The sequence below is a fragment of the Protopterus annectens genome, chromosome 9.part0 (genome assembly GCF_019279795.1).
Source record: "Protopterus annectens isolate FY-2018-M chromosome 9.part0, PAN1.0, whole genome shotgun sequence".
NCBI classification, from domain to species: Eukaryota; Metazoa; Chordata; order Ceratodontiformes; family Protopteridae; genus Protopterus; species Protopterus annectens.
Genome location: NC_056743.1, coordinates 998,956,092 through 998,984,039, shown reverse-complemented (window position 1 = coordinate 998,984,039; position 27,948 = coordinate 998,956,092). Strand labels below are relative to the sequence as shown.

The following is a 27,948-nucleotide window of genomic DNA, read 5'->3' as shown; positions in this document are numbered from 1 at the left end:
CTCAGATTCTTCTGATTTCCCCAATTTTCTGCCATTACCATTGTCTTATCTGTACTTTGTTTCATCCTGTGTACCTTCAGTTTTGCATTCCATTCCCCTATCCTTTGATGAAGATCTTGCTCAGAGTCTGCTTGTAATGTCACATCGTCTGCATACAGCAACGTTGTTGATCTGTCCCCTCTGAATTGACTGTAGTATTGTTTGTAGAAACCTTCAGAGGATCCAGAAACTAAAGAGAGTGAAAGGCCTGGACAGCTAGAATTAAGAGCCCTCATTTCCTTGATGTCAATATGGTCTGCCAGTCTTTGATTAGACCAAAGACATTAGACTTTGAGGCTGTTGGAGGAGGCTCTCCAACACTTACTGGAAGCATCCATGTATAAAGAACACTTGTGCAAAATCTTACCATAACCATAGATGTCCTTCTCTTCTATGTTGCAGTATTCTTTACATGAAGGAATCCTCTGCCATGGACAACACACTTTCCAGCCAGTATACAAGAGCTTTAAGTACTCTATTAGGTGAGACGTCTTACAAATAGTCAAGGAGAATATCGGCCATAAAAGTGCCATCTGCACATACAATCCTCAGAACTGAATGCTCCAGGAGGACTGCCAGCCTAAGGAAAACAAGGTTATTAGACATCCAGGAAAAAAGCAAACACCAGGGGGAAGGAGGGAGAGATATAATACTGCAACATAGAAGAGAAGGACATATATGGTTATGGTAAGATTTTACACAACTATTCCATGTCCTTTTATTCTAATGGTGCAGTATTCTTTACAAGGAGAGTTTAGGAGGAATCCTGGGAGGAGGAATGACCAGAAGAGCTCTCTACAAAAACATGAAGAATGGCTCTAGCAAAACCAGCTCCCGATCTGGAGATCCCATCTAATTTGTATTGCTTGGTGAAGGTATGCACAGAAGGAAAAGTGGCTGCTTCTAAAATTGATTTAGTATCCAAGCCCTGAAATAAGGCACCTGAATAAGCCACAACCCTAGTAGAATGAGCCTTAACACAAAAAGGAAGGCTCTTCCAATGGAAAACATTACAAAAAGGAAATAGCCTCCGAAATCCAAGAGGAACAGTGTGCTTGGAAACAGGCAATCTAGAGCCCTGGGATGGAAAGAAACACACATCTGATCAGATTTCCCCGATAGTCTTGGTTTTATCCAAATAAAACATGAGGTGTCTATGCACATCCAAGGTGTGTAAAATCCTCTCACTAGAAAACTGTTATGTAGAAAAAAAAGTGGGAAAATGAATAGCTGGATTAAGAGACAATTCATTCACAACCTTGGGCATAAAGGAAGGGTTAAGTAAGGAAAGAAACCCTTGCCCTTATGGAAAATCATAAAAGCTGGGGCAGCCATTAAGGCTTGAAGCTCAGAAACCCACTGGCAGAAGTCAAAGCTAATAACAGAACAGTTTTCCAAGTACAGTGTTGCAAGAAGCTGTTGCTGCAGGCTCAACTGGAACCAAAGTCAGCTTCTCCAAAACAAAATTCAAATCGCAAGGAGAAGGTACAGGTTTCCTAGGAGGTCTAATGTGAAGGATACCTTTGAAAAAGGGTTTAACCTCTAACCTGGGAGATAAAGGCAGACAGGCAGAAATGGCTGACAAATGAAACTTCACCAAGGAGTACGTCAAACCAACTGCCTGAAGAGTCACCTGGTACTGAACTGCCAGTTCCCAAGCCATGAGAGCTAACCTGCACAGAAGGTATGACTTTGCAATTGCCCCCCCCTCCCCATTTCTTTACATACCAGAGAACTGTAATGTTGAAGACCCTGGACTTTTGAGGCTGTTGGAGAAGGCTCTTCAATCTTGATCAGACACATCTGTGTATAACTCATAATCAGGGAGAGGAACTTGAAAATGCAGACCTGGATTCAGGGAAATATGATGAATCCACCTATGAAGCTCAAGCTTGGCAAGAGAGGAACCAGATATTCCAATGGATGGCAGTGTTACAGTCAGAGTCTTGAGATACCACTGAAATTTCCTCCTGTGGATTTTTGGTTACAATGTACCCCGGAGCCTGGAAAAATTCCCCTACAGGAGGGACCGAAAGAGGTAGAAGGGACTTGAAATACACAGGCAGAGGACCTTCGGAGGTAGGACGCAAGCCATCATTGGAATGGTCAATCTTAAAACCCTGGAACACTTGGTCCCAAGAGGGAGTCAGCACAGATTTTTTGAGTTTGAAGTTGAACCACACACTGTGTAGAAGAAGCATACTGAAGTGAAGATCCTAAAGCAAGAGCTGCTGAGAGGGGGTTTGAATCAAAATGTTGTCCAAGTAAGGGGAGATCTGAAAATCCTGAAGTCTGCAGAAGGTTGCCACAAAGGCCAGGCATCTGGTAAAGACTCTCAAAGCCGTAGAAAGAACAAAGGCAAAGTAGAGAACTGATGATGAGAGGAAGAAAAGGGGAAATGCTGAAACTTCCTGAAGACAGACTGAATAGGAATGTAGAGGTAAGTGTCCTTCAAATCCAGGGATACCAGAAAAGCTTGAGGAAGCAGCAGAGTAAAAAGTGACTGAAGACACTAAAATCCTGAAAAAGGGAACCCTGAGAAAAGTGCTGAGAAAGGAAAGGCCTAGAATGGGCATCAAAAACCTCTGCTTTCCTGGGCACCAGAAACATCCTGGAATAAAAGCCTGTTCCCTGCTGATACAACAAAAAGTACAGTTTTGTACCTACCATAAATGTAGATGTCCGATAGATATGCAACTGCAGTCATAACATATGGGTTGTCCTGCCTCAGGCAGCCCTCGGTCGGCAGGATTCCAAAGTCTGGGTCCGACGTCGGCTGATGTCGCATTTCTCTCCGACGTCAGAGCGGCTGGAGTACATAAGCATCAGCCAGCGCATCTTCTTCAGTGTTTCTTGCCCCAGATGCCAGGTGCCCTCCAAGGAAGGCTGTAATCAAATTGGAAGACAAAAACAGGTTTCCAGACAAATAAATAAGCAATAAACAGATACACCATAACAGATATCCCCAGCTAAGAATAACAGGGAGAGGAGTGGACCCAAAGCATAGAGGGGAAGGAGGGAGGGAAAACCCAACTGCAGTTGCATATCTATCGGACATCTACATTTATGGTAGGTACAAAACTGTACTATGTCCTTCAAGAATGCAACTGCAGTCATAACATATGGGTTGAATACCATAGCTTAGCTGGGGGAGGTGGAATGCTCTAAGAAAGGGATGGTGTGGCTATCAATCCCTGCAGGACTGCCGAAGCAAAGCCTGCTCTGGATCTGGAATATAAAGGGAGGTTGTAGTGTTTGGAAAATGTATGCACGGAGCTCCATGTAGCAGCTTCTAGAATGTCCTTTGTAGGCACCCCTCTTAAGAATGCTGTAGAGGTGGCTGTAGCTCTGGTGGAGTGTGGTCTGACATTGGCTGGCACACACTTTCCATGGAAGGAATAACAGAATCTGATGCAATGTCCAATCCATTTTGAAATTGTCTGTTTGGAAATTGCTTTTCCTTGTACTCCAGGGGCGTAAGCTACAAAAAGCTGATCAGACTTCCTACTGGTCTTGGTTCTGTCCAGGTAGTAGCGAAGTTGTCTGTGAATGTCCAAGGTATGCAACAGTCTCTCCCCTTTGTTCTCAGGATTGGGAAAGAAAGTAGGCAGGTGAATTGCTTGATTTAAAGAAACCCTAGATACCACTTTTGGCAGAAAGGTAGGGTTGGTTAAATGAGACCCTGTCTCTGTGAAAGGTTATGAATGGTGGTATTGCCATTAGGGCCTGTAATTCCGAAACCCTTCTTGCTGAGGTAATGGCCAACAGGAAAGCTGTCTTCCAGGAAAGAAATTGTAAGTCCTCAGAAGCTGCTGGCTCAAATGGAGGTAGAGTCAATTTTTCTAGGACAAAGTTGAGGTCCCAAGCTGGTACTGGTGCCTTTCTTGGGGGCTTTATATTCTTGATTCCTCTAAGAAATTGCCTTAACAAAGGGTGTGAAAACACAGGTGGATCAGTGTTGTATCTCGCTGAGATAGCTGAAGCATGTATTTTTATGGAAGAGTATGAAAGTCCATTATGTAGCATATCTGCCAAATATTCCAGAATGAGTGGAATGCTCAAAAATGATGCATCATGACCCTTGCTGGTATTCCAAATGTGGAATCTCTTCCATTTGGCTGAGTAAACCTTTCTGGTGGATGGTCTGCGGGCTTCTGTTAGTATCCGCTGAACTTCCTTGGAGAGAGGTAGATTGAGGTTATTTATGGGATCTCCCAAGCTGTTAGCTGTAGCGTCTGGATGTTGGGATGAACTGTCCTGAAGTTGTGTTGAGTCAGAAGTTGGGGCCATTGGGGAAGGGCCCACTTTTTGTTGTGACATACGCTCCGTAGTAGTGGGTACCAGTGTTGTCTTGGCCAATCTGGAGCTATTAGGATCCCCTTGGGCTGCTCTGCTTTAATCTTTAGTAATACTGTGGGTCATCAGTGGCAGAGGTGGAAATGCATAGATTTTTAGGGAGCTCCAGTTGAATGAGAGAGCATCTATCTTCCATGCTTGTGGATGGTATGTCCTTGAACAGAACTTTTGTAGATGATGATTGAGGTGGGAGGCAAATAGGTCTACGTCTGGCCTGCCCCATGTCGAGATGAGTCGTATAAAGATTTCTGGATGTAACCTCCATTCGTGGGGATCTAGGAAATTCCTGCTTAGACTGTCCGCCAGAACATTCTCTTTGCCTGGAACAAACTGGGATTGTAACTGTATGTTTAGGCTCAGTGATTTCTCCCAAAGATTCATTGTCAGTCTGCAAAGGGGGTAAGAATGAGTGCCCCCCTGCTTGTTTATGTACCACATCACAGTGGTGTTGTCTGTCCGTATTAGCAGGTGGCCTTGTTGAAGTTGTTGTCCAAAGGCCTCAATGGCATGCATTACTGCCAGCATTTCTTTTTGGTTGATATGCATATGTGTTTCCTTTGGAGACCATTGTCCTTGAATACATCTGCCCTCCATGTGCGCCCATCCAAGGTCTGAAGCCTGTGGTCATGGTCTGTGTTATCTGAGGTTTTTTGAATGACATACCTGTGTTTGACTGGCTTACTGAGGCCCACCATAGAAATTCTTTTTGAAGACATGGAATGAGCGGTATGATTGCCTCTAGGTTGTTGCTGTGTTGAGACCATAAGCTTTTTAGGTACCATTGAAGCTTTCTCATGTGTAGTCTTGCTAGTGGAACCAGGAGAATGCAGGATGCCATGTAACCCAGGGCCTGTAGGAATCTCCTTGCAGTCATCTGGGTGAGCTCTGCTAAACTTTTGAAGTAATGAGTTAACTTCTTTTGCTTGTCTTCTGTCAGGTAAGCCATTTGAGAGGCTGTGTCTAGTTTGGCTCCTAAGAAGGTTATTTGCTGGGATGGCTGAAGTGTGTACAATCCTCTCACTAGAAAACTGTTGTGAAGAAAAAAAAAAGTGGGAAAATGAATAGCTGGATTAAGAGACAATTCATTCACAACCTTGGGCATAAAGGAAGGGTTAATTAAGGAAAGACACCCTTGCCCTTATGGAAAATCATAAAAGCTGGGGCAGCCATTAAGGCTTGAAGCTCAGAAACCCACTGGCAGAAGTCAAAGCTAATAACAGAACAGTTTTCCAAGTACAGTGTTGCAAGAAGCTGTTGCTGCAGGCTCAAATGGAACCAAAGTCAGCTTCTCCAAAACAAAATTCAAATCCCAAGGAGGAGGTACAGATTTCCTAGGAGGTCTAATGTGAAGGACACCTTTGAAAAAGGGTTTAACCTCTAACCTGGGAGATAAAGGCAGACAGGCAGAAATGGCTGACAAATGAAACTTCACCAAGGAGTACGTCAAACCAACTGCCTGAAGAGTCACCTGGTACTGAACTGCCAGTTCCCAAGCCATGAGAGCTAACCTGCACAGAAGGTATGACTTTGCAATTGCCCCCCCCCTCCCCATTTCTTTACATACCAGAGAACTGTAATGTTGAAGACCCTGGACTTTTGAGGCTGTTGGAGAAGGCTCTTCAATCTTGATCAGACACATCTGTGTATAACTCATAATCAGGGAGAGGAACCTGAAAATGCAGACCTGGATTCAAGGAAATATGATGAATCCACCTATGAAGCTCAAGCTTGGCAAGAGAGGAACCAGATATTCCAGAGAATGGCAGTGTTACAGTCAGAGTCTTGAGATACCACTGAAATTTCCTCCTGTGGATTTTTGGTTACCATGTACCCCGGAGCCTGGAAAAATTCCCCTACAGGAAGGACCGAAAGAGGTAGAAGGGACTTGAAATACACAGTCAGAGGACCTTCGGAGGTAGGACGCAAGCCATCATTGGAATGGTCAATCTTGTAACCCTGGAACACTTGGTCCCAAGAGGGAGTCAGCACAGATTTTTTGAGTTTGAAGTTGAACCACACACTGTGTAGAAGAAGCATATTGAAGTGAAGATCCTAAAGCAAGAGCTGCTGAGAGGGGGTTTGAATCAAAATGTTGTCCAAGTAAGGGAAGATCTGAAAATCCTGAAGTCTGCAGAAGGTTGCCACAAAGGCCAGGCATCTGGTAAAGACTCTCAAAGCCGTAGAAAGAACAAAGGCAAAGTAGAGAACTGATGATGAGAGGAAGAAAAGGGGAAATGCTGAAACTTCCTGAAGACAGACTGAATAGGAATGTAGAGGTAAGTGTCCTTCAAATCCAGGGATACCAGAAAAGCTTGAGGAAGCAGCAGAGTAAAAAGTGACTGAAGACACTAAAATCCTGAAAAAGGGAACCCTGAGAAAAGTGCTAAGAAAGGAAAGGCCTAGAATGGGCATCAAAAACCTCTGCTTTCCTGGGCACCAGAAACATCCTGGAATAAAAGCCTGTTCCCTGCTGATACAAGAAAACAGGTTGGATGGTTCCCTGTACCACCAGATCCTGAAGAACCAAAGGAAAATGTGAGCGCTGACAAGGAGGAAGTTGAGGAAGGGACTTCCAAACCATAAAAAAATGTGGCTGAGGGCTACGATAGGCTGAAGGCCAAACAGAAGCAGATTTGTTAAGGAAAGGAGGCTTTTGATCCTTACAACCCTGATAAGACTTATCCAGAAAAAACTTTCCTAGAAGCTCTCTTGACCTTAGAAGGCTATTTAGGCTGCTTACAAACAAAGGAAGGCTTAGATGGATAACTTCTCTGAAACTTAGGAAGAGGATAAATATTTATATCAAATCCTGAATAACTTTGCCCTTACCCTGAAAGGTCTTAAAAAAAATTCAGAAGTGCCAAAGAGACTCTAGTTATCTAAGGGGGAGTCTAACAATTTGGCCTTGATGTCTTCAAGCAGAGCCTGGAGGCACAACCAAGAATACCTCATTATAGATACAGATGCAGCTAACCCTACAGAGGCATCAGCATCATCATAATGTGTTTAACAGAAAGACCAGCCACCTGAGAAGCAGAGATCAAAAGGGAAATGGGAGAAGTCTTGCCCTCCAAAGCAGGCATATCAGCCAGAATGCCCCCAAGTTTGGAGAGAAGAGCCATAACATACCTATTCATATAGGCTTGGTCATAAATAGCTCTAAAAGCCAAGGTAGCAGAGATGTATACTTTGTTACCATACCCGTCCATGGTACAGCTCTCCTTATCAGGAGGTAAAAGCTTACAAGAGGACAGCAACATGGATGGTTTATCAGTGGCTACAAAAATAATAGCATTATCAGAAGAATGGCTTTTATACAAAACCCTTTGAGCTTCAGGAACTTTGTAGAACATGTCTGGCTTCTTAGTGGAATGAAGTGGAGAGTTAGGAACCTGAGAAGCTGCAATAGAAGTATCCAAGAGAGCATCCAGTACTACAGGAACTACAGAAAGCTGAGGAGAATCTATCTGCAAGAGTTCACAGTACCTTTTTTTTTTTTTATCATAAACCGGGGAAAAGTCCCATTTAAAATGTTCCATCACCATACCCACAAAGGGCAATTCCTCCACAGGGTGTCAGGAAAAAGTGAATCTTCTTCAGACCCTAGGGCAAGAGGAGAGAGGATATGAGAAGAGTAAGCCAAGGACTCCTCACCAGAATCCAACTCTTCCTTAGATGAATCAGAGTCCCTAGGATGATTTGAAGGAGTGGACGACCAGGAAACAGGAACAGGAAAAGATCATTCTTGGAGAGCTTAGGATCCATAACAGCACTGAAAAGCCAGAGTAAAATCCTGCCATTCTTTGTGGGGATACTTAACCACAAGAGTCACATTATTCTCTGCTTCTTTTTATAAAGGAACATCAACTTTAACAAATCTAAGAGGTTCAGACCCCTGCCTAAATTCAACGAGGGTAACAGGAACCTCTTCCCTCAAGTATTTGGGGAATCTCCCAGGCCCTTCCAAAGTAACCAGATCTGGTTCCCACTCTACATCTGTATCATATGTATCAAGGATCAGTATGCGCCACTTTGGTTTTCTAAGTGGTGGGTAACTATTGAGGTCGATGTATTCGGCCATGGTACTCTAAGCCAAAAGCTTCAACCACTGGTTCTCCCAAAATAAAATGGAAACAGACAGACAACTGCAGAGTTTCTTGGGGACAAACACCTGGCAAATCTCACACTGCGTATGATCTTGTATAGCACCCACATAAAAAAGCCACTTTTCGTGTCTATCTTTATGGGGAATCCACCTCCCACACTCATTTTCCCTTCCTGGATGACATGTAAACTAAAGTAAGAAAAAGAAAAAAGAAAGAAAGACCATAATGGGGTACCTATCTTTAGAAGGCTCAGTAGTTGAACCAACTCGATGAATGGCTTGCAGTCCAAACTCAAAGGTAGCACTTGGACTAGTGGCAAAGACGTTCTGAGGATTAGGCATTCATATGTCGCATACAGACCTTACACCTTGCACAGACGACATGCCTCTTCAATGCAGCACCTGGAAGGTGTAAAGGCTTTGGTAAGCTAGTTGGATGTTCAGCTATCCTCGGCAGGATATCCCAACAGTGAACAATACTGCAAAAGCAATAAGGAAAGCTATAAAAGAAAACTCTCAGCTACTTTGATCACTGGGAAGAATGGAAAATGGTGCCTGCCAACACGACTTGGGCAAACTCACAAGGAGAACCAAGAGACATGCACTGACTAGTGCAGAGGGATTATGGACCAAACTGACTGCATAGAAGTTTCTCCTGATAGCATGGTTATAATAACTATTCAAGTCTGTGCCACAGCATTATCAGTGGTAGCAACTGTATAATTCTAAATATAAGTCGGTTTTCATTGCCACTGATTTGTTCCACTGTCTAATTTGTCTGGAATATGTAGTATTTCATAATTTTTCAAATGTACACAGCATTCCATTCCATATTGACACTACCAATACAACATTGTGGTGCTCAAACGCATTTTTAAAAATCTGTTTAGTGTACCATCCTTGTCATAATACATTATGAAACTTTGCCTATGCTGAAACATGGGCCTCAGCTCAGCAGGAATTTTCCAGTTTTTGGATGTCTGATCTAGGACCTACACATGAGAGTGCATGCAAGTACAGAAGGGATGCACTGTATTATGTTCTTCATTTCATCACAGTTTTAGCATAGTTCACTAATGGGAAGATTCTGAAAGTTTCAACAGTGAATGGGAGGAGTACTGAGGTGCAGAACTGGAGTCCAAAATCTCCTAAAAACGATCTGGCAAAACCAGTTCTGGCCTTAGAAAACACATCTATTTTGTTTTAGTCAAAGTGTGAATGGAAGATAAAGAAGTGTTCGGTTACTTTGTCTTTCGACACTATAATATAGACCCGAAATGAACAGCTAAGATTTAGTTTTGTCTAAACGGAATCTTACCTCTCTGTGAATATCAAGCAAATGAATGATTCTTTCTCCCTATTTTGAGATTTAGGAAAAAAATGTCAGTAAACAGATGATCTGATTTAAAGACATTCCATTTACATCCTTAGGCATAAAAGAAAGATTGTCCAAACAAAAACCTTTTCTTTATGAAAGATCAGAAGAGGTGAGAAGCCATAAGACCTTGTAAACTCTGTGACTCTGTACCTGAAGTTAATGCCACCAACAAAACTGACTTCCATGTACAAAAATTTAGATAATGAGAAAGGCAGGTTTAATGAAAGAGAAAGTTAACTTCTACAATACATAATTCAGACCCTAAGGAGAAGGAATGGGTCTTCCTTGAAGGCTTAATGTGAAGGACGCCACTTGAGAATTGCTTGAACTCACAGCATGAAGAAAGAAAAACATCCATAGGCAAAGAGGCACAATCAGCTGACAAATGTCCTTCATTAAAGAATTATATCAGCTCAGAATTGAGCAACTTGGGATTCCGGACACTGGCAAAGGCAGTTTGCAACCCCTATACTGCCTTTTTTAGGCAATGTTCGAATGACAAACTCACCACCGTAACAGGTGCAAGCAAGCAAAATCTGAGGGTAATGCTAACGCAATGCTAGAAGGCTAAACCTCAAAATACACTCACTCTAGGCACTCCTTAAAATGGAGAACATCAACATCTGTGCAGGGACACAGACCTGGTTCAAAGCTCCAGAGAGCACCCCTGCATTATCAGGCTAGAATTCATACCACACCTTTCGGCCACCTAACCCAGACCGAAACACTAAAGGTGGAGGCGTGTCCATATTCATTAAGGATATCCACACCTCCAAGCTAGTTGCTCAGCATAATGCATCCGTGATTATCCAAGTTCAACTAACTCTGGGCAAGACCGCAATGCAGATTGTAGCTTGCTACAGAACCCCCACCATGCCCCAGGATTCCCACTCCTCTTTTCTTGATACACTGGAAAATATTAGGGTACAACCTAATAATGGGTGATTTCAACTACCCCACCATTACCTGGGAAAACTCCTCATGTACCAACTCTTTTGCTCAACGTTTTCTGGAATTCATCAATTCCAACGCCCTGGATCAACTTATCCACACCCTAGACCTGGTCATCACCAACATGGGCAACCAGTGTTCCACACCAGAGGTCAATTCCTCGTTGGTCAGAGATGACCACAAGCTAATTACCCTAGACATCCACATCCCGCTCCCCCCCCCCCCCATTAGGAAAACTAAAAAATTTCTCCAAAGCAAACTTCACGCTTCTGAAGACAGAAGTGGCAAACTTCATGACACCTATGCAGATGGACAATAGAGGTATTACTGCTGAATCCTACACAAATGCACTTTATAAGCATGTACACGAGTGCATGGATTGTGCTATCCCCAACAGAACCAAGATGCAATCCTCCAAAAAAAAGGAAGCCAATCTGGTGGTCTTCTGCCATTAACAAACTCTACAACAGAAGAAAGAAACTGTTAAAAAAAAAAAAAAAAAAGAGTAAAATCCCATGATTGGAGGAACTCCCTGATCAGCCTCAGTAAAAAGCTGAGATCCTTCATAAAATCCTCCAAAGCTAGTTATGAAAACAAAATCGCCACTGATTCTAAAGACAACCACAAAGCAATCTATAGCTATGTCAAGAATCTCAATGGCAAAACTCAGATGTGCTCTGAGTTACAGCACAATGGCACTAAATATACAGAACCAACTGATATTGCCAACATCCTGGCAGATAGGTTCAGTGCTAACTTTACCACCCTCTCACCCTCTAAAGGGCCCATCTCTATACCGGAATAATGCAAAGTTCCTATAATCACGGCTGCACAGGTAAAAATCTCACTCTCCCAAGCCAAGACCACAGCATCCACGGGACCTGACAACATCCCAGGCTGCCATCTACACAAACTACAGAATGAACTGGCACCCCACCTAAGTACCATGTTCAATCATATCCTCACCTCAGACTTTGGCCAATTGAATGGAGCACGGTTATCCACTCCACAAAGGGGGAGCCACGACAGACCCCGGGAACTACTGCACCATTTGCCTGACGAGCCTGGTCTGCAAGGCCATGGAACATATCATCACGGAACTCATAAACAAAGACATTGGAGATCTCCAAACTCTGGACCCCACACAGTTCAGGTTTGTAAAATGCAGATCAGGTCTCCTAAACTTGATGGACTTCTTTGAAGCAGTCACCAAAGCCATAGATGAGGGCAAGGTGGTTCACACAGCCTATTGAGATCTCGCCAATGCGTTCGAACCATTCCCCACTCTGGAATTATAGATAAACTCACTAAAAGTACAGTTGTGTACACTTACCATAAATGTACATGTTAGAGTGTATTCACTGTTGCAGTCATTACATTTGGGTAGAATCCCAAAGCTATGGTTGGGAGGCTGGAGCTAAACAGCATTAGGTGCGGCTATAAGGCCCTGCAGCACTGCAGTGGCAAAGCCTGCCCTGGACTTATAGAGAGGCAAGTGGTAATGCTTTGTAAAGATGTGAACAGAACTCCAAGTAGCAGCCTCTAGAATGTCTTTGGTTGGAACTCCTCTGAGAAAGGCTGCAGAAGTAGCTGCAGCTCTAGTGGAATGAGACCTAATGCCCCTGGGCACAGGTTTATCATGGTGTAAGAAGCAGAAACGGATGCAGTGGCTTATCCACTTTGAAACTGTCTGCTTTGAGATCGCCTTTCCTTCTGATCCTGCAGCATATGACACTAGTAATTCCTCAGTTTTTTAGAGCTTTTATCCTGCTTAAATAGAATCTTAGCTGTCTGTCTACGTCCAAGGAATGCAGAATTCTCTCCCCTTTGTTCTGCGGATTTGGATAAAAAGTTGGCAGATGAATTGTTTGGTTAAGAGCCACACTGGAAACAACCTTAGGCATAAAAGTAGGATTTGTCCTCAGAGACACCCTGTCTGGGTAAAATATGATAAAAGGCTCTACAGCCATGAGGGCCTGTAGCTCTGAAACCCTTCTTGCTGAAGTAATTGCTAGTGGCAGAGCTGTCTTCCATGATAAGAACTTTATATCAGTGGTAGCGGCTGGTTCAAAAGGAGGCAGGGTGAGCTTTTCCAACACATAATTGAGGTCCCCTGCAGGTAATGGTGATCTTCTAGGAGGCCTTAGGTTTATGGCTCCTCTAAGATACTGCTTTAGTAAAGGATGAGAAAAGAGTGGTGGCTCTGTATTGTAATGAGCCGAAATGGCAGAGGCATGGATTTTGATTGATGAGAAAGACGGGCCTTTGTCAAGCAACTCAGTTAAGTATTGTAATATCTGAGGAATATGTGGTTCTGCTGTATCAGTTCCTTGTGCTTGATTCCAAGCACAAAATCTCTTCCATTTGTCAACATAAGATTTTCTAGTACTAGGCCTTCTGGCTTCCAAAATGACATCCATCACAGCTTTATTGAGAGGTGTCGTTCGTATGATTACATGATTAGCCATGCTGCCAGGTTCAGAGTCTGTAGTTGATTGTGCAGGATCTGATTGTTTTGCTGGGACAGTAGTTGTGGTCTTTGAGGCAAGGTCCAAGCTGGGTAATGAGACAAGTTCCTTAGGATTGGGTACCAATATTGGCGGGGTCAGTCTGGGGCAATTAATATCTTTGGCTTCTCTTGTCTGACATTTAGGAGGACCTTAGGTAGAAGAGGCAGCGGAGGAAAGGCGTAAACTGACAGGTTTTTCCAACTGAAGGATAGAGCATCCACTTTCCATGCTCGTCTGTGATAAGTCCTTGTGCAGAATCTTTTCAATTGATAATATTGAGCAGAGGCAAATAGATCTATGTCTGGGCTCCCCCATTTCTCTGCTATCATGCTGAATACTTGTGGATTTAGTTTCCACTCATGAGGATCCATAAGGTTTCTGCTTAAATAGTCTGTCAGAGTGTTCTGTTTTCCTGGCAGGAATTGAGCTTGAAGATTTATTTGGTAGGTCAAAGCTGCGTCCCACAGTGCCATGGCTAATCTGCAAAGGGGGTATGAGTGTGTGCCCTCTTGCTTGTTTATATACCACATGACTGTGGTGCTGTCTGTCTTTATCAGTAGTCGTCCTGGATGAACTAAGTCCTTGAAGGCCGTTAGGGCATTTTGAACAGCTAGCATCTCTTTCTGATTGATATGTAGATGCATTTGATTTGGTGCCCATATGCCCTGAATACATCTTCCTGCCATGTGGGCCCCCCAGGCATAATCTGATGCGTCTGTTAAGGTTTGGCTGGCAGGGGGTAGAGTGAAGGGCTGTCCCATGTTTTGGTGACATGCCTTTGCCCACCATAGAAACTCCTGTTGCAGGCAGGGGATGAGAGGAATCATTGTTTCCAGAATGTGTGAATGTTGACTCCATAAACTTTTTAGGTACCACTGAAGTTTCCTCATATGCAGTCTTGCATATGGAATTAGTAGGATGCAATGAACCCCAGAGCCTGCAGAATTTGTCTTGCAGAAGACTGGGTTTTTGTTGCCATCAGTTTGAAATAAGTAGTCAGTTGCCTTTGTCTGGCGTGAGGTTAGCCATCTGAGCAGTTGTATGCAAGCTTGCACCCAGGAATGTTATCTTTTGAGAGGGTACCAGATGTGATTTCTTTTCATTTATTGTGTACCCTAGGCATGCTAGGAGCCTTTTCACAAATGCCAGGTGTCGTAGAAGAGTGTCCTTGTTCTCTGCTTGAATGAGACAGTCGTCCAAGTAAGGATATATTTGGATACTTCTTTGTCTGCAAAATGCGATTACTGGTGCCAGGCACTTTGTAAAGACCCTGGGCGCAGTAGATAAGCCAAAGGGCAGTGCACAGAATTGGTAATGCATTAAGCCAGCCTTGAATCTGAGGTATCTTCTGCACGACTGGGACATGCAGGTATGCCTCTTAAGTCTAAAGTCACCAGCCAAGCATTCTTGCCCAGCATGGGCAGAAGCTGTTGCAAAGTGAGCATTTTGAATTTTGGAATGTTCAGGTATGTGTTCAAAATCGATAAATCCAGTATTGGCCACCAGGCCTTGTCCTTTCTGGGTACCAAGAACAGTCTTGAGTAAAAACCTTATCCTTTTTCCTGTTCTGGTACTGTCTGAATGGCCCCCATATCCATGATGGACGTAAGCTGTTTCTGTGCCTCTGCCCATTGGATTTTTGTCAGGTCTGGCCGACCATTTCTTATTGGCAGAATGTGGAAATGGAATCTGTATCCTTGTGATATGATGCTCAGTACCCACTTGTCCTGGGTTATTAACTGCCAATTTTGAGCATAAAGTGCTATTTTCCCCCTATGGGTGCTGCCAAATGATAAGTGCCTGGTGTAGGCAGAGGGAAGTCATTGGGATTGCTTTCTGTAGGTTTTCGCTTTATTTCCTCCAGATTTGGAGGTGGATGCGCCCCACTGCTTTGACCTGTATGAGTCTTGAGCCTGGAACCCTTAGGGCATCTGGATTTGCCCCTTTGAGCTCTGTCTGACACTGGAAAGGACCAAGTTTTTGTAGGCCAGTGTCTACTGAATCTAGGTGGCTGCACTTGTAGAAATCTTAGTTTGCATAGACTTAGCTTTGCCTTCCATTTTCTTTAAAACCTCTTCTGCCTTAACACCAAACAGAGAATCCTGCTGTAAAGGTGCATCTAACAATTTAGCTTTAACTTGATCAGGCAAATTTTGTTCTTTTAAACCAGGCATGCCTCCTAATCACAGATCCAGTAACTGCGGCCCTGCAGGAGGCCTCTAAAGAATCAAAACCACATTGCAAAGTATGCTTTCCAACTTACTCAGCTGCATGCAATAATTCCTGCAATTCCTTATTTTCTGCACATTCTGAAATCACCATAATTTTCTGTTTCAGCAATCCCATAACATGTTGTTGGTACTTAAGCATATGAAATTGACAGTTTAAGGCCCTGATTGCCAAGGTTGCAGATGTATAAACCTTTTTTCCCCCCATCTGTCCAGCACCCTTGAATCTCTGTCGGAGGGGGTAGGTTTTTTGCTGTTGAGGCCTTAACTCCCTTTGGACCCTGTGAAATAGTTTCAGGATCAGCAGCAGGGTTTCTAAATAAAAATTTATGAGAGTCAGGGACCCTGTAATGCCTGTCAGGCTTACTGGGAGCCGGAAGTAGAGAGTCAGAGGTCAGGCTTGATTCCGAAAAAACATCATCCACAATGTCTAACACAGGGGGAATGGCTAGAGGCTCGTGCTGAGCAAGGAGGAGGAAATCCCTGAGTCTCTTTTTTGATTATGAGAAGTCTTGACTCTCCCAGTGAAAATGCTCCATCAAAGTATGCAATGTTTCTCCAAATGAATAATCCTTAGGAGGAGATGCAGATGGAATAGACTCCTCAGCATCAGAATCCTCATAGGGAGGTAAAGATAATTCCTGATCAGAAGAGGAATAAGAAGAAATACAAACCTGATCTGAAGATTCATAGTCAGTTTCTTGCCTAGGCCTCTTATCTGGAGGGGGATGGGTACCCCTGATCAAGGTAATAAGGTCTTCAGCCATTTTGATCATCTGTTTTTTAGGCATAGAGGCCTGTGCACATGGCTCAGGCATTGTTTTTTTAGTTTTAGAAGGTGTCTTTGCCTTGGGTTTTGCAGCTTTCGTCGGTTTGATATAAAAATGTTGAGGTCTGAATACACCCTCAGAAGCCGGTGCGCCTGCTCAGCTGCTCCGGACCCATCCGAGGGAGATACATCCGTCGGTCTAATATCTTGAGTATCTTGCGGCATGCCGGACTCCACATGGGTGTCGGTAGAGGCCTGCAACTCGAAGGTAGCGGGTATCAGGGGCTGCGAAAGTTCCTCACAGAGTACTGGCGAACCGGCAACTGGCTTAGGAGAAGCTTCGTCGTCGGTTTTAGATCTTGACTGCCTTTTTCTGTCCTTTTCTTTGTGCTTTTTATGTACTCCAGTAGTCAGATTGCTATCCGACGACATCTCTGGGTAATTAAATCTGTTTCCTAAATACTTAGATGCAAAAATATACCAACACTTAATAGTGCGTTGGTTAAATCTAGCACAAAACCGACAGCCAGGCATGTTGTGATTAGGGCATAGGCAAGGAATACAGTATACATGGAAATCCTTATGAGGTATTTGCTTCCCAAAAGTAATACAATTATTAACCTTTTCTGACATTGGTAAAAAGCTAGAAAAAAGTTTCCCCAACGGGGTACTTAGCTTTATTGAAGACTTTGGTTCTGAAACTCGAACGTGACTATTTCAGTAGTCAGCCGACCGGCACTTGCGAAATGCTTCTGCTTCGGGCAACGTGTGGCAAGACTAAAGAAAATGGCATCGACTGCATGTTTTATACCCCTGACGATCTGACGTCATGGAAGAGAAGACAGCAACCGACGCAGGACCCAAGAATTTGGAATTCAGGCCGACTGAGGGCAACCTGCCAGCAGATTACCCAAATGTAATGACTGCAACAGTGAAACACGAAGAACATCTAGGTATAAATCCCTATGTCACAAGATGGGTTGCCAACTGGCTTACTGACAGAACCCACACTGTGAAAGTAGCAGACTCCAAATCAGACTTCAGACCAGTGACAAGTGGAGTACCACAGGGTTCAGTCCTGAGTACTCTCCTGTTTGGTATCTGCTTCTCTTGAAGTACAGGCTAACACAGAAGGTCTCTGGCTAACTAAGTTCGCAGATGACTGCAAACTAGGAGCCATAATCAAAACTCCTAACGATGTGGACATCCTACAAAAGGGCCTCACTGAGACAGATGCCTGGTGTCAAAGCCATGGCCTCAAGCTCAATGCCAAAAAGTGCACGGTCATCCCCTTTGGTAAAAACTCTGTACCCATGAACTACCACAAAAGCGGTAGTCTACTTAACACTGAAAGTGTGATGAGACCTTGAGACACAGGTGGACAGTAGTCTCTCCTTTGATAATCACATTGCCACAGTGGTCAGGAAATCTTTCTATGTGGCACATGTCATCACAAAAGGTTTCTCATCCAGAAGAAAAGAGGTCATTGTTCCCCTCTACTCATCACTCAGACCCATTATAGAGTACAATGCCCCTTTTGGTATGTACCTCACAAGAAATCTACAACTGGAAAGGCCGCAGAAATACCTCACAAAGAGGATTACTGGCCTGAAACAGATGCCCTATGCAAACAGTCTCAAAAAACTCCAGCTTTACTCCGTCGCATAATGCCTACTCAGAGACTATCTCTGCCTAACATATAAAGCTATGTCAAACCCAGAGCTATTGGACATGCTCCCTCCGAGCTACACGCTCTAGGGATCTAAACCTTGTCACTACAATAAACAGAACATGCTGGAGGGATAGATTCCTGTCCCAGATACTTCCCATACTCTGGAACAGACTACCTATGTCAAACAGAGCTCCTCATTAGCACTCTTCAAGAAAAATCTTGATGTTTGGATGGGTAATAGGAAATTCACCCCAGGGATCACATCTGTCTCTCTGCTTGACAGAGGCACAGGAAAATAATTTTTTGGGTGGCGAAAGCCAGGGTACCTTTTTGGCTAGGCTTGTATAGGCCCTAGGGCCAATAGCCTAGTACCTACATATGAACCTATGAACTCACACAACTCTAAGGATAACAGGGATGCCCAGTTGATAGGGATTTTCTGTTGGCACCAAATTGAAAATCTCTTCCACTTGTAAATGTAAGATTTTTTGTAGCACATTTTCTAGCCTCCTATAATACTTGTTGCATGCCCTTTGAAAAAAAGGTACCTGAATGTATCAAAAGCCTATCATTCAAAATGTCAAGCTGAGCGTTTGCAAGTTTGTATGGATTATAGAGAGATTTTGTTGGGTTAAGTCCATCTTGTGTGGTAAGTTGTGGTAATCACTCTTGGGTAAATGAAAAAAAGAGAGAAGCAATGTTGTCTGGCCCAAAAGGGGATCAAAAGCAGCATTTTTGGGATGTTCTTTCTGATTTTCAGAAGGACTTTCAGAACTAGAGGAAAAACATTTGTGTTCTATCCTTCTGTGCATAGGACTCTGGAGAGCAGAAAGTACAGTTTTGTACCTACCATAAATGTAGATGTCCGATAGATATGCAACTGCAGTCCTGACATATGGGTTGTCCTGCCTCAGGCAGCCCCTCGGTCGGCCAGATTCCAAAGTCTAGGTCCGGCGTCAGCTGGTGTCGCCTCCTCCCCGATGTCACAGCGGCTGGAGTATAAAGGCATCCGCCGACACCATCTTCTTCAGTGTTTCTTGCCCCAGATGCCAGGTGCCCTCCAAGGAAGGCTAAATTTTAAGCAAAAAATTTCAGACATACACAACAGTAATAAACAGATACACCATAATAGATGACCCCCAGCTGAAAAGGAGAGGGGGAATGGACCCAAGAGAAAAAAAGCAGTGGGGTAGGAGGGAGGGAAAACCTGACTGCAGTTGCATATCTATCGGACATCTACATTTATGCTAGGTACAAAACTGTACTATGTCCTTCAAGAATGCAACTGCAGTCCTGACATATGGGTTGAATACCATAGCCAAGCTGGGGGTGGTAGGATCTATGCTAGGGATGGTGTAGCTAAAAGACCCTGCAGGACTGCAGATACAAAGTCTGCTCGGGATCTGGAGTATAAAGGCAGGTTGTAGTGTCTGGTAAATGTATGCATGGAGCTCCATGTAGCAGCCTCTAGAATGTCCTTTGTAGCCACTCCTCTTAGAAAAGCTGTGGATGTGGCTATAGCTCTGGTTGAGTGTGGCCTAATATTGGCTGGCACACCCTTTCCATGGAAGGAGTAACAGAATCTGATGCAGTGTCCAATCCATTTTGAAATTGTTTGTTTGGAGACTGCCTTTCCTTGCACTCCGGCAGCATAGGCTACAAATAGTTGGTCAGACTTCCTGGTGGTATTTGTTCTGTCCAAGTAGTAGCGTAGTTGTCTGTGTATGTCCAAAGTATGTAGCAGCCTTTCCCCTTTATTTTGAGGATTGGGGAAGAAGGTAGGCAGGTGAATTGCTTGATTTAGAGACACCCTGGATATCACTTTTGGCATGAATGAAGGATTGGTCCTTAGAGAAACTCTGTCCTGATGAAAGATGAGGAAGGGAGGTACTGCCATGAGGGCCTGTATCTCCGAGACCCTTCTTGCTGAGGTAACTGCCAATAGGAAGACTGTTTTCCAGGAGAGAAATTGCATTTCTGAAGATGCTGCTGGTTCAAAAGGAGGAAGAGTTAATTTTTCCAAGACGTAGTTGAGGTCCCATGCAGGAACTGGTGGTTTTCTGGGAGGTTTGATATTCTTTATCCCTCTTAGAAATTGTCTTAGCAAGGGATGAGAAAACACAGGTGGGTCACAGTTGTAATTTGCTGAAATTGCTGAAGCATGAATTTTAATGGAAGAATATGAGAGGCCACTAGGAAACATTTCTGTCAAGTATTCTAATATCTGAGGTATGCTCATTACTAATGCATCCTGGCCCTTTGTGGTATTCCAGATGATGAATCTCTTCCATTTGGCCGAGTAGGTTTTTCTGGTGGAAGGTCTGCGTGCTTCCAGCAAGATTTCCTGAACCTTTTCAGAGAGAGGTACCTGGGGCAAAGTCATGTAACCCTCCAAGCTGTCAGTTGTAATGTCTGCAGGTTTTGATGAACAGTCCTGTAATTGTGTTGAGTTAAGAGCAATGGCCACTGGGGCAAGGGCCATGGTTTGGTTTGAGTTATGCTCAGTAGCAAGGGATACCAATGCTGTCTCGGCCAATTTGGAGCGATCAATATTCCCTTTGGTTGCTCTGCTTTGATCTTCAGTAACACCTTGGTGAGTAGTGGTAGAGGAGGGAATGCATAGATTTTTAGGGCATTCCAGCTGAAGGAGAGAGCATCCGTTCTCCAGGCTAGAGGATGGTGTGTCCTTGAGCAGAACCTGTCCAGGTGGTGATTGTGATGAGAAGCAAAGAGATCTATGTCCGGTCTTCCCCATGCAGTTGTTATTAGTGAGAAAATGTGTGGATGCAGCATCCATTCGTGTGGATCCTCTAAATCTCTGCTCAACCTGTCCGCCACAACATTGTCCTTGCCCGGAACAAACTGGGATTGCAAATGAATGTTCAGTTTCAGGGATTTTTCCCAAAGAGCCATTGTTAGTCTGCAGAGGGGGTACGAGTGAGTGCCTCCTTGCTTGTTTATATACCACACGACCGTGGTGTTGTCTGTCCTTATTAGCAGATGGCCCTGTGCATGTGTCCTCCATGTGTGCCCCCCATCCATGATCTGAGGCGTCTGTTGTAATGGTTTGACTTGCTTGAACCTTGTTGAAAGGCATGCCTTGGTTTAAATGGCTTGCTTGAGCCCACCACAAAAATTCCCTTTGCAGGCATGGGATGAGTCGTAGTACGTCTTCTAGGTTGTGGCTGTGTTGAGACCATAAGCTTTTTAGGTACCATTGTAGCTTTCTCATGTGTAGTCTTGCCAGATGGATCAAAAGAATGCAAGATGCCATGAAACCCAGGGCCTGCAGGATCTTCCTTGCGGTCAGCTAGGTAACTTTTGCTAGGCTTTTGAAGTAATTTGGTAAATGCTGTTGTTTCTCCTCTGTGAGGAAAGCCATTTGTGATTGTGTCCAGGTTTGCTCCTAAAAAGGTAATCTTTTGGGATGGCAGTAGTCTTGATTTTTGAATGTTGACTGTGTATCCCAAAGCTTGTAGCAACTGAATGACATAGTCCAAGTTTTTTACGAAGGTTTGTTTGCTGTCTGCTTGTATGAGGCAGTCGTCCAGGTAAGGGTATATTTGAATCCCTTGGATTCTGCAATGTGCAATTACTGATGCCAGGCATTTCGTGAACACTCTGGGTGCAGTAGATAAGCCAAACGGTAATGCTGAGAATTGATAATGCTCTGTTCCTGCAAGAAATCTGAGGTATCTTCTGCAGCTGTGTCTGATTGGGACATGCAGGTATGCCTCCTTGAGGTCCAGAGTAACCAGCCAAGACCCCTTGCCCAGCATGGGAAGGAGTTGCTGTAACGTCAGCGTTTTGAATTTTGGCACAATAAGAAAACTGTTTAGAACGGACAAGTCCAGTATAGGCCTCCATTGCTTTTCTTTTCTTGGAACAAGGAACAGCCTTGAGTAGAATCCCTGGCCTTGTTCCAGAGGAGGAACCTTTTCTATAGCTTTTATTTGTAACAGCTTTGTAACTTGTAAAAGAGCCTCTGCCCTTTGATTTAGTGGCAGGTTTGGTATGCCTTGTCTCGTTGGTAAGGTATGGAAGTGGAACCTGTAACCTCTGTCTATTATGTCCAGAATCCATTTGTGCTTGGTTAAAATGTGCCAGTTCTTTGAGAATAAGGATAATTTTCTGCCTAGAGGATCTTCTCTTTGCGCCTTGGTAGGCGGAGTGAAAGCCAAGTCATTGTGATTGTCCTTGTGGTGCAGGTGAACTCCCTGCGCCACTTCTCTGATTTGGTGGTTGCCATTGGCGGCCCCTGTAGGAGCCTCGGTACTGCCCTCTACCTCGAGCATGCCTGTTTTTTCCCCTTTGTAACTTGTCTGAGTCCGGAAAGGACCAATTCTTTGAAGGCCAATTCCTGCTGAATCTGGGGGGCTGAACCTGGAGGAAATCCTTGACAGTCTGTACTGATTTAGCCTTTTCCTCAATAGACTTCAACACATCCGGTGCATTAGCACCAAAAAGCTTCTGTTTTTCCAGGGGTGCATCATGGAGCTTAACTTTAACATGGTCTGGCAGAGGCTGTTCTTTCAACCAAGCATGTCTACGAATGACGGCCCCTGTCATGGTTGCCCTACATGAAGCTTCCAATGCATCATAACCACACTGAAGAAAATGATTGCTAACCTGCTGAGTGTTATGAACCAGATCCTGCAATGCCTTTCTATCTATAGGCTCAGGAGAGGCTAACTGTTTCTGCAAATCATCCATTAAGTAATCCTGGTACTGAAACATATGAAAAAGACAGTTGAGAGACCTCATGGCAAGGGTGGAAGAGGTATAAACTTTTTTGCCCCATCTCTCCAGGGACCTAGCTTCCCTGTCAGCAGGCAGAGGGTTTTTGGCCAAGGAAGTAGCCACTGCCTTGGGGCCCTGTGAAATAGTTTCGAGATCCACAGAGTGGGCCTTAAAGAGATGCTTATGGGTTTCAGGGACCCTGTAATATCTGTCAGGCTTGACCGGAGCAGGAGGGAGAGAATCCGAGTCCTCATAGGCCTGAAAGGATTCTTCCTGAGTATCTGAGTGCTCTGAATCCCCAGAGGCTTCATCTGAAGAGAGGGTGTCTGTCTGCTCAGTTCTAGGCCTTTTATCTGCAGGCGGCTGAGAACCTCTGTCTGGGTGCGGCTGAGACCCCCTGATAAGAGAGATTAGATCTGCAGCAAGAGTCATGATCTGTCTATCAGAAGAGGGGCCCTGAACAGTAGGTTGAGGATGGGCCTTGGCCTGGCTGGCAGCCTTGGCACGTGCAAAGGCCTTGATGGACATGGATACCGGAGGCCTAGCTGCCCCACGTGCAGGGGTAACCCTGTCCACAGGAATGGTGTCGGGTAAATCTAAAGCTTCGGTTTCTGGTGGAAAATCAACCACCGGCACCGTTGTGGTCTCCGGGACCGAACGCGTTAAAGCAGTGTCATCGGCCTGGGATGGTGGAATTACCGCTTCCGAAAGGACCGATGCACTCGTGGAGGGCTTAGGCGTGGTATCGGTGGAAGACGCGGGCCGAGGATGTCGGTTCTGGTCCTTGCGTTTTTTGGTAGTATGTGTTGTCGGTTGTTCCGGCATGATAGATTTGCCAAAAAGTCTTGGCAAATTCTGCCCGGAAGTGTGGCGCTTATTAAAGCAAGCACAGGCAGCACAGGCCGTGGACTGGGCCCAGGCAAGGGAGGCAGTAAGAATGGAAGCCCTTATGAGGTATTTGTTTACCACAAGACAAACAATTATTAACTTTTTAAATTTTTTCTGACATCGGCTGAGGCAAGAAAAAATGTTCCCCAATGGGGTACTTAGCTTTTAGATGACTTCAGCAACTGAAACACAGGAGCTGACCGACCAGCACTTGCGAACTGCTTCTGGCAAGAAAGACTGAAGAAGATGGCGGATGCCTTTATACTCCAGCCGCTGTGACGTCGGGGAGGAGGCGACACCAGCCGACGCTGGACCCAGACTTTGGAATACGGCCGACCGAGGGGCTGCCTGAGGCAGGACAACCCATATGTCAGGACTGCAATTGCATTCTTGAAGGACATCAATCTGTGGTGCGTATACAGAGGGGAGGAAAAAAAGATCTATCTGGGGCACTTCCACTGATGGAGTACCTGGAGAAATCACACTGTTTAATATTCATTCATGAGGGTCTTAGATCTACTCAAGTAATCTGTACCAGTTCATAGGTTGGTACTAGGCTATCGGCCCTAAGGCCTATACAAGCCTAGCCATAACAATTCCCTGGCTATTTCTTCCCACACTATTTACTTCCCTGGACCCCTGTCTAGCAGGGCGACTGACATGATTCCCAGAGGTGAATTTCCTTTCTCCCATTCAATCATCAAGGTTCATTTTGAAGAGGGCCAAAGAGGCAGTCTGCTTGACATGTATGGGCAGTCTATTCCAGAGTCTGGGGAGTCTCTGAGTCAGGAACCTATCCCTCCAGCATGTTATTTATTGTGATGACAAGGTTTAGATCCCTGGAGCATGTGGCTCTGAGGGATTGGGATTTCTTTAAGTGTAGCATGTCCAACAGCTCTGGGTTTGACATGGCCTTATATGTTAAACAGAGATCGCCGCGGAGTAGACGATATGCGACAGAGTATAGCTGGAGTTTAAGGCGGTCAGCATACGGCATCTGCTTTAGGCCTGTGATTTTTTTAGTGAGGTATTTCTGTAGCTTTTCCAGTTGTTGCAGATGTCTTGAGAGGTACATATCAAATGGGGTGTTGTATTCTATAATGGGTCTAATGAGGGGTGAGTACAGTGGGACAATGACCTCCTTTTTTCTGGATGAAAAGCCCTTAATGATGGGGTGTGCCACATAGGATTTCCTGACTGTTGTGGCAATGTGGTTACTGAAGGTGAGACCACTGTCCACCTGTGTCCCTAAGTCTCGTATCACACTTTCGGTTTTTAGTATACTGCCACCTATGTGGTAATTCATGGGTACATAGGGTTACCACCTGTCCCACTTTGCGAGGGACAGTCCCTCTTTGGGCAGTTGTGTCCTGCTAAAAAAGTGTAAAAATGGGAATTGCCCTGAGATTTTAGGACAAAATTATTTCCTAAATTTTATGCAATAGTTGCATAAAACAGTTATTCTGTATAAGAAACAGAATAAGCAACTAAAATGCTACAAGAATAACCTTTTATTTAGGCAAAAAAGGGAAGTTCTGTCCTTTGTACTGGCCGCGAGTATGTTTTGGCCTGCGAAATCTGATGTTTGTACCAAAAATGTCCCATTTTGGGCATTTAAAAAGGTGGCAACCCTACGGGTACATGTTTTTTCCCAAAGGGGATAACTATACATTTCTTGGCATTGAGCTTGAGCCCATGGCTCTGGCACCAAGCATCTGTTTCTGTAAAGCCCTTTTGTAGAGTATTGACATCATTTGGGGATTCAATGTCTCCCAGTTTGCAGTCAACTGTGAACTTTGTTGGCCAGAGTCCCTTAGTGTTGGCCTGTACTTCAGAAAAGTAGATGCCAAACAAGAGAGGTCCCAGGACTGAACCCTGAGGTACACCACTGGAGGTGGATTTAAAGTCAGCTAATTTTACAGTGTGGGTTTTGTCAGTAAGCCAGTTGGCAACCCTTCGAGTGACGTAGGTATTAATGCCCAGCTTAGTATGTTGATCTATGATTCTAGAGTGGTGGGTGGTGTCAAAGGCCTTGGAGAGGTCCAGATAGGCTGTGTGGACTTGCCTTACCCTCTTCCATGGCTCTGGAGACTGATTCGAAGAAGTCAATCAGATTCAGGAGACAAGATTGGCCTTCACAAACCCAAACTGGGTGGGGTCCAGTGTTTTAAGGTTGTCAATGTCTTTGTTTACAAGTTCCATGATAATACGCTCCATGGCCTTGCAGACAGGCTCGTCAGACTGATGAGGCGGTAGTTCCCGGGATCCAAGGTGGATCCCCCATTGTGGAGTGGGACAACTGTAGCTGTGCGCCACTCAGTGGGCATGAAGCCTGAGGTGAGGGTATGATTAAACATGACACTTAGGTGAGGTGCTGCAGTTCATGTAGTACACGGCCCGAGATGTCATCTGGTCCCATGAATGCTGCATTCTTAGCTTTGGAGAGTGCGTTTTTTACCTGTGTGGCTGTTATTACCACAATTTGGCAGTCTTCCGGTATTGAAATGGGCCATTTAGGGGGTGAGAGGGGGTGAAGTTGGCACTGAATCGATCTGCCAGGATACTGACAATATCCTTGGGATCAGTATATTTAATGCCATTCTGTTGTAGCTCAGAGCAGATCTGAGCATTGCCATTTAGATTCTTGACATAGCTATAGAATGCCTTGTGGTTGTCTTTGGAATCTTTGGCAATTTTATTTTCATAACTAGCTTTGGAGGATTTTATGAGGGATCTCAGCTTCTTACTGAGGCTGGTAAAGGAGTTTTTTTGCATCCTGGGATTTTCCTCTTTTCTGCAACAGTTTCTTCCTTTTGTTGTAAAATTTGTTTGGCAGGGGACCACCAGATTGCCTTCCTTTTTTTGGAGGAGAGCATCTTGGTTCTATTTGGGATGGCATGATTCCTGCATGAGTGGATGTGCTCGTAGAGTGCCTTAGTGTAGGACTCAGCAGTCGAACTTTCAGTTCCCGTCTGCATGGGTGTCATGAAGTTTGCAACTTCTGACTTAAGCAGCATGAAGTTGGCTTTGGAGAAGTTTTTTATGGAGGTTTCCTTACTGGGGGGTGGGGGTGGGATGTGGATGTTAAGGGTGATTAGCTTATGGTCTGACATGACCAATGAGGGGGTGACCATAGGTGTGGAGCATCGATTTCCCATGTTGATAATGACCAGGTCTAGGACAGTGGAGCCTCTGGTGGGACTATGGATCAGTTGATCCAGGGCATTGGAATTTATGAATTCCAAGAACCGTTGGGCAAAGGTGTTAGCACACAAGTAGTTTTCCCAGTTAATGGCAGGGTAGTTGAAATCACCCAGTATTAGGGTGTTTGGTTGTATATTAATATTTTCCAGTATGTTTAGAAAGGTGTAGTATCTTGGGGCATGGTGGGGGATCTGTAGCAAGCTACAATTTGGATTGCAGTCTTACCTAGTGTTAGTTGTTAGATGTAAATTGCGTGAAAGAAGCCTTCATGCACAACCTGCAGAGGAAGAATTTTGTTCCCCTTGTCTGTTGATATGTCACATGACTGTAGTATTGTATGTCCCAGTTCGAAGGGTTCCAAGAGACCAGATGTAATGACAGGTCTGAAGGGCCAGGATCAAGACTTAATTTCCTTGACACTTATATGTTTGCGCTTGCCCAGCCTTAATACTCCAACATTCATGCCCATATAAAAGGCTTGCCAAGCCATGTCTGAAGCATACGTGGATACTTTCTGATTAGGAGCAGGAAAGTACAGTTGTGTACACTTACCATAAATGTAGATGTTAGAGTGCATTCACTGTTGCAGTCATTGCACTTGGGTTATCCTGCTGGCAGGCTACCCTCAGTCGGCCAGAATTCCAAAGTCTAGGCTGGGCGTCGGTTGCTGTTGCCTCTTCCCTGACGTCAGTGTGCCAGGGGTATAAAAGATGCAGCCGATGCCATTTTCTTCAGTTTTTCTTGCCCCAGATGTCAGGTGCCCCCAAAAGGGTAGGCTAAAAATATGCCAATAAAACATGCATGCACCAAAATATATTATACCTTTATCTACAAGCAAATACACCACATAGGTTGTATAGATTAGAGAAGTGCAGATAAGTTCCAGCAAAGATATGGGGGATGGTGGGTAACCTGGACTGCAACAGTGAATACACTTGAACATCTACATTTATGGTAAGTGTACACAACTGTACTATGTTCTTCGTGTTTCACTGTTGCAGTCATTACACTTGGGTTGAATCCCAAAGCTACGGTTGGGAGGCTGGAGCTAAATAGCATTAGGGGCGGCTATGAGGCCCTGCAGTGGCCAAGCCTGCCCTAGATTTAG

At 44.5% G+C, this 27,948-nt stretch overlaps 1 protein-coding gene across 1 annotated transcript in view; it reads right to left on the bottom strand.

The window, feature by feature from the left end:
• The window catches only part of LMBR1L (limb development membrane protein 1 like), a 1,236,065-nt gene that overhangs the window by 96,730 nt on the left and 1,111,387 nt on the right, over nt 1-27,948 (bottom strand). The gene's annotated exons all lie outside the window — the stretch shown is intronic.